The sequence below is a fragment of the Arachis ipaensis genome, chromosome B1 (genome assembly GCF_059453495.1).
Source record: "Arachis ipaensis isolate K30076 ecotype BB chromosome B1, ASM5945349v1, whole genome shotgun sequence".
Classification (NCBI taxonomy): Eukaryota; Viridiplantae; Streptophyta; class Magnoliopsida; order Fabales; family Fabaceae; genus Arachis; species Arachis ipaensis.
The window spans coordinates 34,180,628-34,194,570 of NC_142436.1; the positions used below are offsets into that span (position 1 = coordinate 34,180,628).

A 13,943-nucleotide genomic window follows, 5' to 3' on the forward strand; every position below is an offset into this window, starting at 1 on the left:
ATAGAATAATGGTTGAATGAAAATTTAAAAAATGGATGGAACTAATAGTAACAATAACTGTGCAAAACTAGGTTAATTAGGTATTTAAGCCCACAGGAAAGACTTCTGAAAAGCAGAAACACGGCATAGATAGTGGCACTAGTGGCAACTGAATAAAAAGTACCATGATGTATAGCAGTATTCATTGGGAAAATTGTTCAACCAAAAGCTCATACGTAAGTTTTGAAAACCTGCTGCAATTCATAAAATATAGGATTTCTCATGAAAGAAACAAAATCTTAGGAAGAGATATGTATATGTGGTATGAAGATAGGGATGGAGAATTATACATATTGCAGTCATTTTAGTCAAATGAAAGGTAAAGCAGCTACATGCAAATTGCATAACAAGTGCTGCAACAGTTTACCTAGATGACAAAATCACAACGCTACCATTTTGATCTGTAAAATGACACAAAGAAGTAAGACATTTGAATAGAAACGGAAGTACCTAGGAAAATACTCTGTAACAGCCAGATCCAGATAAATAAAAATGATGTTTGCTAGCATCAAATGTGCTTGTGCTTCAAGAGTGTAACAATGGAAATGATCAAATGTGTTTGATTCTAATCTTATATGGACATGAATAGGCAAAGAAAAAAGAAAAAATAGCAATTCCAAAACCATTGTTGAATTAATATTAGGCTTGAGTCATTCTACTTTGTAAAAAAATTAACTGTAAACTAATAGGCACTGTTGCCTTCTTAATTTTCTATATATTTTATTTCAAATTTCCTCGGACAACATCTATATGAATGATTCAACTTTATAAAATAACAAGTTCTTATATATGGACTATGGAGCTATATATATATATATATAGTCCCTAATTAAAAAATATATGGTATGTACAAGTATACATTATCAATATTGAAGTTGACAAAAAATTTCAGCATGTAACTCCCGGTGCACGCAATAGTCGTAACATATCACATCATATCCAAGTGATGCTTCTCTCGTTCTAATTACTGACCACTAGCACTTTGCTTTCTATTGAAAAAAATTGCTACGATAACTAAATGAATTTAGGAAATGAAGCGAGGAAAGAAAAAGAAGTACCTTAGCAGCTGAAGATGTAATTCTGGAATCATCAGTGTCCTGCTTGAGACTCTCGGGCTTGAATTGAGAAGATCTTAACATTAGAAATTCAATCAACTCATGGCCAACAGATCTTAACAAATATATACAAAAAGCTTAAGAAGAATGCAAGAATAATAATGAAGCAGCAAAAATTAGAGAAGAAAGAGCACGAAAGGAGGTTCTTCTCCTTCTCCGTCAGACTCACCTCAAAACAAAGAGTAACAAACCCTAGAAATGATCGAGAGAGAAAAATAGAGTTTGTTGAAACAAGAGAGAGATTCAAGGAGCGGAGTGCGAGCGAGATTGAAAGCACGATCGAGATTGAGATCAAGAGCGCAAGTAAGATTGAGAGCGAGATTGCGAAGGTGAGCAAGATTTGGAGTGAGATCATGCCGACAGCTTTGGCGCATTGATTATCTGCGTTAGCAGGTTCCCCGATCTTTCTTTTGTCCCAGCCATTAGGTTAGGTCTCCGATTTTGACTTTCAGAAAAGGGGAGGTTTATTTATTTTCATGTCAATAGGAATAGGTAACACTTTTTTAGTTTTTCTTAAAGAATTACATTATTTACTAACATTTCATTATAAATATTACTTTATATATAATTTTATAATTAATTACTAACACTCTAACAAATGTTAAGGGATAAATGTTATTAAATGTTTAAAATGTAGTAGTGAGAGTATATAAATAATTCTATAATGCCTGGAATTGTGTGTGGTTAAATTCTAAATGAATTTGGGTAAGTCTAGTTGATTAAGTTTAAATTCGAAAGGATTCTATGATTTGTGAAAAACTAGTTATGAATTTTTGAAGTTTGAATAGTTGATTATATCAAAATTGTGAATTATGATTGAATTGTTAACTATTACGATTTGTGAATCTCTGACTGATTGAGAATCTTCTGTTTGACAGTTGTTGAAAAAAGGTTGATGAGTTGTTGAGATTCAGGGAACTCGTAAGGGTGGTTTAAGTCCATTTTTAGTGGAGATTATGTTTGAAATTTTATAAAAATATAATAATTTAGTTAAATTGAAATATGTAAATTAAGTTTTGAACGTAAGACTAATGAATTGGATACTTGTAGCTGGAAATAGATGTTTAAGTGTTTGAAAATTATTTGAGGTAAGATGTTGCAAAAGTGAAAGCCGTAAAGTTTGTACAGTATGATTGAACAGAGAAAGAAAGAGATACGACATAAGAATGTGAAACTGGTGATGAATAATGAGAATGATAACTAATGATGATATTGAGAATGGCTATGTAAAATTTGCAGCAGAGAGGCAGTCAGATAGATGGTGGTGCGACCACCGAGAACACTTTTCTGGGATACTTAGCTATAATTCTATGCTATAAGACAAAGGTTGCTTACAGAGGTATCACGATACACACAGTTAAAGTGCACTCCTGTAAGACAAAGGTTGATTACAGCGAGTGTTTACTTCTATAAGACAAAGGTTGCTTACAGTGAGTGTGTTGGGCATATAGGTTGCTTGCAGTGGGTATTGCCAACAAGAAAGCCTTATCCAGTCAAAGGTTGCTGGGTAACGTCGGGAGTGGGTATGTAACCGACAAATGACCTCATTACCTACACTAGGGCTAGACATGCATCATCCTTGTTTGTTGATGAGCGGATAATTTATACGCTTTACTACAAGAAAAATACCCATTCAGCCACACTTTTTTTAAGCTACATTTGAAAAGCGTAGCCTATTCTATGAATAGGCTACGCTTTTCTCTGTGTTGCCTTTTTATAAGAGAAAAGGATACACAATTGCAGCATCATTTAAAAAGTGTAGCCTTAGGTATTATAGAAATCACTTATAAAGCGTAGCCGTAGGTTAATATCTATAGGTTCATTTTTCATATCAAAGAGGACGCTTTTAAAGGGTAGCCTATTTGTTAAATTTTGGGTGCATTTTAAAAGCGATGCCTAATATATCTAGAGTAAAAAATTTGACACTTAGTGAAATTTTTTCCTCTTTTTCCTGAAAGCAAACTCATCACACTTAGTAAATTTTTTGTGATTCAATTCCCTCCAAATGTCACTCAATCACCTTTGTCCCCTTTCTTAAACCCTCAGTCTCACCTTTTCCTGAAAGCTCACTCATCACCTTCATCACCTTCATCGCGAAGTAGAAGCCCTCGCCATCATTGCCCTGCTCACCATCAGTCTCACTTTTTCCTGAAAGCCCTGCTCACCATCGTTGCCCCCCACTCACTCTCTTCGCTCGCCATTGACCCTCTCACTCTCGCTCTCGCCACTGACCCTCTCACTCTCGCCATTGACCGTCGTCGCCCCCACGCACCACTCACCACTCTCCACATTGCTGCACTACTGACCGTCGCTGCGCCGCCCTCACCATCGTCGCTGCGCCGCCCTCACCATCGTCGCTGCGCCGCCTCACCACCGTCATCACCCCCAAATCAGAGAAAAGCGTTTGCCATCACAAGTCACCACTCACGGCGTCACCACTCACCACTCCAGGAAGACTTTGCGCTCACTCATCTTTCCCACTCATCTTCATCGTCGCTTCTCTTCGCTGCGCGGTCACATCACGAAGACTCTGCGCTCAACTGAAAGCTTTCTTCATTCGCGAGGTTAGGGTTCTGATTTTAGGTTTCAATTTGGGGGTTTTGGTACAATAATCTGTGACATCGTGAATTGATGAACATGCATGCTATTGTTGCAGCGCAGGAGAACTCGTGAATTTAGGGGTTTTATTCCATTAACACAGGTGAGTTTGGCCATGATTAGTTGCTGCGCAGGAATACCAAGATGAGTTGCTTATTATGTTTGTTGCTTATTATTAGATTTCTTTTTCTTTCAATTGTACTAATTAATAGTTTCAAGTACTGTGTAGTTTCAATTCTTATTATTAGGTCTCAAGCTAAATTTGTTGGATTCTTGATGAACTCAAAATAAAATAAAATATGACTGTGAAAGTCTGATCCCTTAAATAATGTGTGAATCACCTGGAAAATGTTCTGCTTCAACTGATGGATGGCTTCATCGTTCTCTCTTTAGAAAATGTATAGGTAATAATTGAAATTGAAGAGTTCATAACAAATCTGTACTATTCTTTTGTTGTTGCTTTCTAAGTGTTTGTGAAATTGTTTGTGTGTGTGTGTGTGTGAGTGAGTGAAATAAGGACTTGTTCTGAGTAGTTTTCTTTTAGGAAGTGTTTGGATAACAATGGTGCGAATTTGTTGAATTGTTTGTATGTAGGGATGAGCAAGGAATCTGAGGCATGCTGGTGTACTTTTTGATTCTTTGGCTAGGAGGAGGGATATTCATGGGGATTCAATTAACAAGGCTCAATTGAAGGACTTTTGGGACCAAATTTCTGACCAGAGTTTTGATTCCAGGCTCAGAACCGTCTTTGACATGTAACTAATTCATTACCTCTTTACTTAATTTTAGAACTAGGAAAAGAAATTGGTTGGTATTTTCTTTAATTCCCACCATTAAGTATGTTAACCTTCATTTGGAATAATGCAGAGTTGATAAAGATGCAGATGGAAGAATCACCAAGGAAGAAATTAAAGAGGTTTATATGAATTTTCTTTTTAAATTCATCAATAGAAAAATTAGAATGAAGATAATGAAGTAGTTTTTATCGGCAACCTTTTTTCCTTTCCTAGCTTTGCATTTTGTTCCCATGAGAATAGGAGTTTCCTTGATCATCACAAATGATCAATTCTGTTTTCAGAGCATCTGCCTTAGTGCCACAACAAACAAACTCTCAAACATACAGCAGCAGGCTGAAGAATATGCAGCTTTGATCATGGAAGAACTAGACCCTGAAGAGACGGGATTTATCATGGTATTTACATCATCCTATTTCAGATCATTTTGGTATAAAACTTATCAAAATTAAGTAAAATTAGTCATTATTATAGTTTTACATACAGATAAGTACTTATATTTCAAATCATAACTCATAAGTATGAAGTTGATTTATAAGATGATGAGAGGGACTGATTTCACTTGTATTTAGGAAATTAGATCAAATCCATAAGAAAAATTTGACATAGACCAACATCATAAATAGCTAACTCTAGAAGTGACTAGAAATTTATTTGAAAAAAAAAATTAATTTGGGGGTTTTAGGGTTATAGGTTCTTTTTTGGGTTTTGATTCGCCAAAAATAGATTAAGCCAGGGGATTCATGTTTGGTCCATCAATTGCATTGGTGATATTGGTGCAAAATTGATATATCTGTCTCAATTCATTTTTAATTTACAATTTAGGTTGATAATTCTCATTTTACTGTTTGAAGCAATGCCGTTTTCCCCTTTTGCACTTGAAATTAAGCTGATTGGCATGATTTTGTGAATTTTGCATTCAGCTTTAATGAGAATAATAAAAAACCAACAAGTTGAGAAGAGAAAAAGTAAGTGATCAATCAAATAGATACTGTGGTATTGTATCTTATTTATTTAATTTAATGAGCAGGCTTATTATCTTATGAATCTACTCTGAATTCTGTTTGAGTGAACATTTTTATTTTACTGTATGAATAGTACATGATAGGAGTTAAAGTTAATTTTTTGCATTTATGTTGGTTGCTTCGTTTGAATTTGCTTTTTGATTTTGCATCTTGCTTCTTTTGCCCGAGTATCCTGCTTCAGCTCCCATTTTGGAGGTAGCTTTGTGTGTGTGTGTGTGTGTGTCTGTATTCATTAGGTGTGCAGGTATCTAGATGTATTACTACTGATTTGCTAAATATATCAGATTAGTTTACATTTAGAATTGTTTCAGGTTCTCTGTGTCCTACTACTTCAGAATGCTGGGCCGAAATCTAAGGATGTCTCTGCATGTTCCTCTTTTGTAAAAGGGAGAGATTAAGCATCAAATTCTAAACAGTATTATCAAGGATTCGGTAAGATTAATAGAGATCAAAAGCAACTAACTTATCCTGTGACCTACAGGTCATGGTAGTAACCTCATTCATTGGGGCACTAGTTTATGCAATAGCTGCTGTTTTTGTAGTATGTCAGTTCAAAACTAACTAGTATTTTGCTACTAAGTAAAGGGAATATTTGCACCGACAGAGACACAATACACAATACACAATGCACATATATATCCAAATCAGTTAGATATATCTATGTTTATGAGTTACAAAATATAAATCTGATTAACTTGTTTCTAAATTCTTGTTAACAAGTATAGACTTTTTTGACCTGTCCTTCTCTTGTGGTTTTTCTGCTGATATATAATTCAGATTCAGCTTTTATCTCAGTTAAAGTAAGTAATCAAACAAGTTCTCCTGGTTCTGTGCACATTGATAATTTGGATAAGGTGAGCTTTTTATAGCCCTTTTATTCTGTTTCTTCTGAACTTCCATCTTTGGTTAATAAATTAGTTACTATATATTTGTGTATAGATACATATATTATTTAACTTAGGTTTAGTGTTTACTTTTTGGTCTCATCCTCAGCCTCTTCTGCGCCCAAAATCTGAAAAAAAAAACTGAAAGGGCAACAACTTGTGTGAAAGTGAATAGGTAGTACTATAGCTTGCTTACCACTGCAAAATCATGATTCCTTAAACTTTGAAGCTTGATTATATATAAAAATTTGACCATTACCATGTTTTTGGCATTTAGAAATTTAGGAGTAATATAAAATGTGTAGCATCCCATCACTTTGAAAAAGAAAAAAAAACACCATACAGGATCCTCTAAGTTTTGATTTTGTTTTGGACAATACTTTTAGTTTCATGCAGGAAAGAATGTGGGACTTGGCAAAGACTATACCATCTTCTCCTTGATTGATGGAGTTGTAAAAAATTTGGGCCTGACAGGAAAAAGGTTAAGTGAAGCTTTTTACACCATGATTATGTTACTTAGAAAAATTATAGAGAGTACAAATTGAAGCTTAATTATTATGATTTCTTCTACTTCAGGTGAGTGTTTACCCACGAGAAGTGCAACCTGAGAATCCCAACAGCTATAGAGCAAGGAAGAGGGAGTATTTCAGGATGAGGCGCAAACGCAGAAAGGCTAGAGAAGCAGGAGCAGTACTTTAACCCCAACTGGTGCTAGCTTCTGTTCCTGATGTTGCCATCACTAATCCAGTGTGCTGATACATGTGTAAAATTCCCCCTGTACCTGTGATTCTCTTATAGCATTGTATTCAGTTTTGTTTTGAATTTTGAAACAGAAAACTAATTATGCTTTTATGTATTATTCTTGACATTTTCTTTTGTTCAATAATTTTCTGTTTGATGATGAGTTCTCACACTTCCCACCTTCACAAGCTAAGCTAAATTGATATACATTGATATCACCGGGTCATTCACCCTTCAGATTAAATTTTTTTTTTTACTTTGGGTCCCTAACTTTAATTATTTAACCATTTTTCTTGTTCTTATTCATCTTTTTCAGGCAGCTAACCTCCACGAAAGGTTCGAGCAACACAGACATGTGGTTCGTTTCTCATCCAACATTGCATTCTTTTTAATTAGTGCTAAATTAAGACTTGAAATATGTTGCATTTGACTACTTCCTACTACAATACTTGTTATTTGTTATAGTGCGTATTCTTGATTTGTATGTGTTGAATTATGAAATTGAAGTGATCAATGTGACTAACAGGATTTGTTAAATGGCATTTGTGCTTCCAAGAAAAGCAAGGTTCGATTTAAAATAAATGACATTTGTGCTTCCAAGCTTCATTTGCAATTGCATTTTGCCATAGCCATTGCTTACTCTCCTTTATTTGCAATGAGAATAATAGAAAAGCAACAAGTTTGTTTTCCTGTATTTTTAATCTTTAATCTGATACTTACAATTGGAACATGTTCTTCATTTGTTGCTCTTGCCAGGCAGACTTTTCAGAATTCATTCGGTTCTATGATTTTGTTTTCTTCATGTGTCGCGAGAATGGTCAAAAGAATATTTGTAAGTAGCCCGGTCATTTTCTTCAACATAATCTTGTATTGATTGCGTATGGTGGTGAATCAGTATGCAAAATCCTTACATGCTTCTCTTTTTGAATTATGATAATCTGCAGCTGTAAGCAGAGCAGTAATTGCTTGAAAATTAGTTCTTATTGGGAATGAACAAGGGAATGAACACTGATACAATTGTTAAGGCCAAGAGTTTTCTTGATGGTGATGAAGATCAGCATGAAAAAGATGTGTTTGAGAAGAATAATTTGAAGGTGCTTCAGAATATTTTTTAGTCATTATGCCGAGATTAGAAGATTAATGATTTTTTGTTTGTTAAGTTCTTTTCGGATATAGAGTGCAAACTTTGTATTTTAATTGATATGTGATACAAGTTTCATGTGACTTAAATTATCTCTTCTTAAGATTATGTCTTTGAATTGTGTAAGGATGATTTTTATTATTTAAAAAAATTATTTAGTATAATTATGTGTTTAATTTTATTTTATAATATTTAACTCATTTAATTAAAAATGTAAAATTATATATGTAATAATATTATTAAATATTATGTTGTATAAAAAATTATTAGAATATTATATACATATAGAAAATTAAAAAAAAAAACAATGAAGGACCTAAGGCTACACTTATAAAGAGTAGCTATGGTTATACAGAAAATAAAAAAAAAAGACCTAGGGCTACACTTATATAGAGTAGCTATAATATACAATGCGGCTACATTTTACAAGTGATGCAGTAGCGTTGAAAAGCGTAGCCTATTCTGGTAAAATTGGAAGCTGAAAAGCGTAGCCTTTGGTCCTGGACAGCATCACTTGAAAAGCGTAGCCTATTCCCAAACGCCAAAATCGTAGCCCTTGGTGCTGAAAAGCGTAGCCTTTGAGAATAGGCAACGGGCGAATAGGAATCACCCCAAAAAGCGTAGCCGTAGCCCAAAAAGCGTAGCCGTAGCCTAAGGCATCATTTTTTTTCACTTTTGGCTACACTTTTCAAGTGTACCTGAATGGGTGTTTTTCTTGTAGTGCTTTTTGACATTGTTTTTAGCATGTTTTTAGTAGGATCTAGTTACTTTTAGGGATGTTTTTAATAGATTTTGTGTTAAATTCACATTTCTGGACTTTACTATGAGTTTGTGTGTTTTTCTGTGATTTCAGGTATTTTCTGGCTGAAATTGAGGGACTTGAGCAAAAATCAGATTCAGAGGTTGAAAAAGGACTGCTGATGCTGTTGGATTCTGACCTCCCTGCACTCAAAGTGGATTTTCTGGAGCTACAGAACTCAAAATGGCGCGCTTCCAATTGCGTTGGAAAGTAGACATCCAGGGCTTTCCAGCAATATATAATAGTCCATACTTTGGCCAAGAATTGACGACGTAAACTGGCGTTCAACGCCAGCCTTCTGCCCAAATCTGGCGTCCAGCGCCAGAAAAGGATCCAAAACCAGAGTTGAACGCCCAAACTGGCACAGAATTTGGCGTTCAACTCCACAAATGGCCTCTGCACGTGCAACACTTAAGCTCAGCCCAAACACACACCAAGTGGGCCCCAGAAGTGGATTTATACATCAAATACTTACTCATGTAAACCCTAGTAGCTAGTTTATTATAAATAGGACCTCTTACTATTGTATTAGGCATCTTTGGACGCCTGGTTCTTAGATCAGAGGGGCTGGCCATCTCGGCCATGCCTGGACCTTCACTTATGTATTTTTAACGGTAGAATTTCTACACTCCATAGATTAAGGTGTGGAGCTCTGCTCTTCTTCAAAGATTAATGCAAAGTACTTCTGTTTTCTATTCAATTCTTCTTATTTCGCTTCTAAGATATCCATTCGCACCCAAGAACGTGATGAAGGTGATGATTATGTGTGACGCTCATCATCCTTCTCCCTTATGAACGCGTGCCTAACAAACACTTCTGTTCTACATGAATTAAGCTAGAATGAGTATCTCTTAGATCTCCTAACCAGAATCTTCGTGGCGTAAGCTAGAATGATGGCGGCATTCAAGAGAATCCGGAAGGTCTAAACCTTGTCTGTGGTATTCCGAGTAGGATTCAATGATTGAATGACTGTGACGAGCTCCTAACTCGCGATTGCAGGGCGTTAGTGACAGATGCAAAAGGATAGTAAATCCTATTCCAGCATGATCGAGAACCGACAGATGAATAGCCGTACCGTGACAGGGTGCGTGAGCATATTATTCACTGAGAGGATAAGATGAAGCCATTGGCAAGGGTGATGCCTCCAGACGATTAGCCGTGCCGTGACAGGGCATTGGATCATTTTCCCGTGAGATGACCGAAAGTAGCCATTGACAGTGGTGATGTATCACATAAAGCCAGCCATGGAAAAGAGTAAGACTGATTGGATGAAGATAGCAGGAAAGCAGAGGTTCAGAGGAACGAAAAGCATCTCCATTCGCTTATCTGAAATTCCTGCCAATGAATCTACATAAGTATCTCTATCCCTTTTATTGTTTATTTTAATCTAATAAAATATCATGTTTAAATCCGCCTGACTGAGATTTGCAAGGTGACCATAGCTTGCTTCATACCAACAATCTCCGTGGGATTCGACCCTTACTCACGTAAGGTATTACTTGGACGACCCAGTGCACTTGCTGGTTAGTTGTATCGAAGTTGTGACAATTATGAATTAAGATCAGAGCACCAAGCTTTGGAGCCATTACCAGGATTTGTTCAAGCCTGGAGATCACAATTTCGTGCACCAAGTTTTTGGCGCCGTTGCCGGGGACTTAATTGTTCCTGTTTGGCGCCAAGAATCGTCTGAGATCCCAATCCCGGCAACAACACCAAGTTTTTGGCGCCGTTGCCGGGGATTGTTTGAGTTTGGACAACTGACGGCTCATCTTGTTGCTCAGATTAGGTAATTTTCTTTTTATTTTATTTTCAAAAATTTTTCAAAAATCTTTCAAAAATTTTCCCATTTGTTTTCGAAAAAAAAAATGTTTTCAAAAATAAATTATTCTATGGCTTCAAAATTTTTAAGAATGAATTCTAGTGTTTCATGGAATATGTTGAATCATATCTGGCTGTAAAGCCATACCCAAACTACTTTGGGATTGGTATTCAACTAATCACTCCAGCCCATGTAATTATATGTTGCAGCCTGGCTGGCTGTAAAGCCATGTCTAAATTCTTTTGGACTGAGGCTTGCAATTTGTTATCAAGAGCAAGCTAGTTGGAGCTAATCCACCTGCTACTGTTCCTGATCTACCTGCTGAAGCTTGGCTGGCCATTGGCCATGTCTAGTGTTTTGGACTGGAGCTTTCTTTGAAAGCTTGGCTGGCTAGTGAGCCATGTCTAATTCCTGGACTGAAGCTTTAGACTAAGAATGCAAGATTCCTGGAATTCATATTAAAAATTTTGGAATCCTTATTTTTCTTTTTCATATAATTTTCGAAAAATATAAATAAAAATCCAAAAAAAATTAGAAAATCATAAAAATCAAAAATATTTTCTGTTTCTTGTTTGAGTCTTGAGTCATATTATAAGTTTGGTGTCAATTGCATATGCATCTTGCATTTTTTCGAAAATATCATGCATTCATAGTGTTCTTCATGATCTTCAAGTTGTTCTTGGTAAGTCTTCTTGTTTGATCTTGATGATTTTTTGTTTTGTGTCTTTTCATGTTTATCATATGCATTCTTGAATTCTTAGTGCGTAAGCATTAAAGAATTCTAAGTTTGGTGTCTTGCATGTTTTCTTTGCATTAAAAATTTTTCAAAATTGTGTCTATGATGTTCATCTTGACATTCAAAGTGTTCTTGGTGTTCATCTTGACATTCATAGCATTTTTGCATGCATCACATGTTTTGATCTAAAAATTTCATGCATTGCATAATTTTCACGTTTTCATAAAAATTCAAAAAAAAATCAAAAAAATATCTTCCCCTTTTTCTCTCATCAAATTCGAAAATTTGAGTTGACTTTTTCAAAAATTTTTAAAATCAAGTTGTTTCTTATGAGTCAAATCAAATTTTCAATTTGAAAATCTTATCTTTTTCAAAATCTTTTTCAAAATTCAAAATCTTTTTCAAAATTCATGATTATTTTCGAAAATTCCAAAAAAATAATTTTCAAAAACCTTTTTCTTATTTTATATCATAATTTTCGAAAATAACATAATCAATTAAAGTTTTGATTCAAAAATTTGAAGTTTGTTACTTGCTTGTTAAGAAAGATTCAAACTTTAAGTTCTAGAATCATATCTTGTGATTTCTTATGAATCAAGTCATTAATTGTGATTTTAAAAATCAAATCTTTTTCAAAAACTAATTTCTATCATATCTTTTCAAAAAAAAAAAAATATATCTTCTTATCTTATCTTTTTCAAAATTTGATTTCAAAATATCTTCTCTAACTTCCCAACTTCTTATCTTTTCAAATTTGTTTCAACTAACTTACTAACTTTTTGTTTGTTTCTTAACTTTTTCAAAACTACCTAACTAACTCTCTCTCTCTAATTTTCGAAAATATCTTCCCTCTTTTTCAAAAATTTCTTTTTTATTAACTAATTATTTTTATTTTTTTATTTAAAAAGAAAAATTTTCGAAAAAAATACTAACCTTTTTCAAAAACTATTTTCAAAAATCACTAACTCTTTTTCAAAAATTGTTTTCGAAAATTCACTTCCCCCTCTCATCTTCTTCTATTTGTTTATTGATATACTAACATCTTTCCTTCAACTCTCCAAAAATCCGAACCCCCTCTCTCTGAGTTCAGATTTTCTTCCCTTCTTTTCTTCTACTAACACAAGGATCCCTATACTGTGGTATAAAGGATCCATATTATTATTACTATTTTTTCTGTGCCATCTTCTTTGTCATATGAGCAGGAGCAAGGATAAGAACATTCTTGTGGAAGCAGATCCAGAACCTGAAAGGACTCTGAAGAGAAAATTAAGAGAAGCTAAAATACAACAATCCAGAGATAACCTTTCAGAAATTTTCGAACAGGAAAAGGAGATGGCAGCCGAAAATAATAATAATGTAAGGAAGATGCTTGGTGACTTTACTGCACCTAATTCCAATTTACATGGAAGAAGCATCTCCATTCCTGCCATTGGAGCAAACAATTTTGAGCTGAAACCTCAATTAGTTTCTCTGATGCAGCAGAACTACAAGTTTCATGGACTTCCATCTGAAGATCCTTTTCAGTTCTTAACTGAATTCTTGCAGATATGTGATACTGTTAAGACTAATGGAGTAAATCCTGAAGTCTACAGGCTCATGCTTTTCCCTCTTGCCGTAAGAGACAGAGCTAGATTATGGTTGGATTCTCAACCCAAAGACAGCCTGAACTCTTGGGATAAGCTGGTCACAGCTTTCTTAGCCAAGTACTTTCCTCCTCAAAAGCTGAGCAAGCTTAGAGCTGATGTTCAAACCTTCAGGCAGAAAGAAGGTGAATCCCTCTATGAAGCTTGGGAAAGATACAAACAGTTGACCAAAAAGTGTCCTTCTGACATGCTTTTAGAATGGACCATCCTGGATATATTCTATGATGGTTTATCTGAGCTATCAAAGATGTCACTAGACACTTCTGCAGGTGGATCCATTCACCTAAAGAAAACGCCTGCAGAGGCTCAAGAACTCATTGACATGGTTGCTAATAACCAGTTCATGTACACTTCTGAAAGGAATCCTGTGAGTAATGGGACGCCTATGAAGAAGGGAGTTCTTGAGGTTGATACTCTGAATGCCATATTGGCTCAGAATAAAATATTGACTCAGCAAGTCAATATGATTTCTCAGAGTCTGCATGGAATGCAAGCTGCATCCAACAGTACTCAAGAGGCATCTTCTGAAGAAGAAGCTTATGATCCTGAGAACCCTGCAATAGCAGAGGTGAACTACTTAGGTGAACCTTATGGAAAAACCTATAACTC

The 13,943-nt window shown here is 35.1% G+C and overlaps 1 non-coding gene across 1 annotated transcript; it reads right to left on the minus strand.

Moving 5' to 3' along the window:
- Positions 1-13,419: 13,419 nt before the first annotated feature.
- Positions 13,420-13,527, minus strand: LOC148576181 (small nucleolar RNA R71). The gene has a single exon (XR_015903849.1). It is a non-coding gene; the product is annotated as a small nucleolar RNA R71 (small nucleolar RNA).
- Between the last annotated feature and the right edge of the window lie 416 nt (positions 13,528-13,943).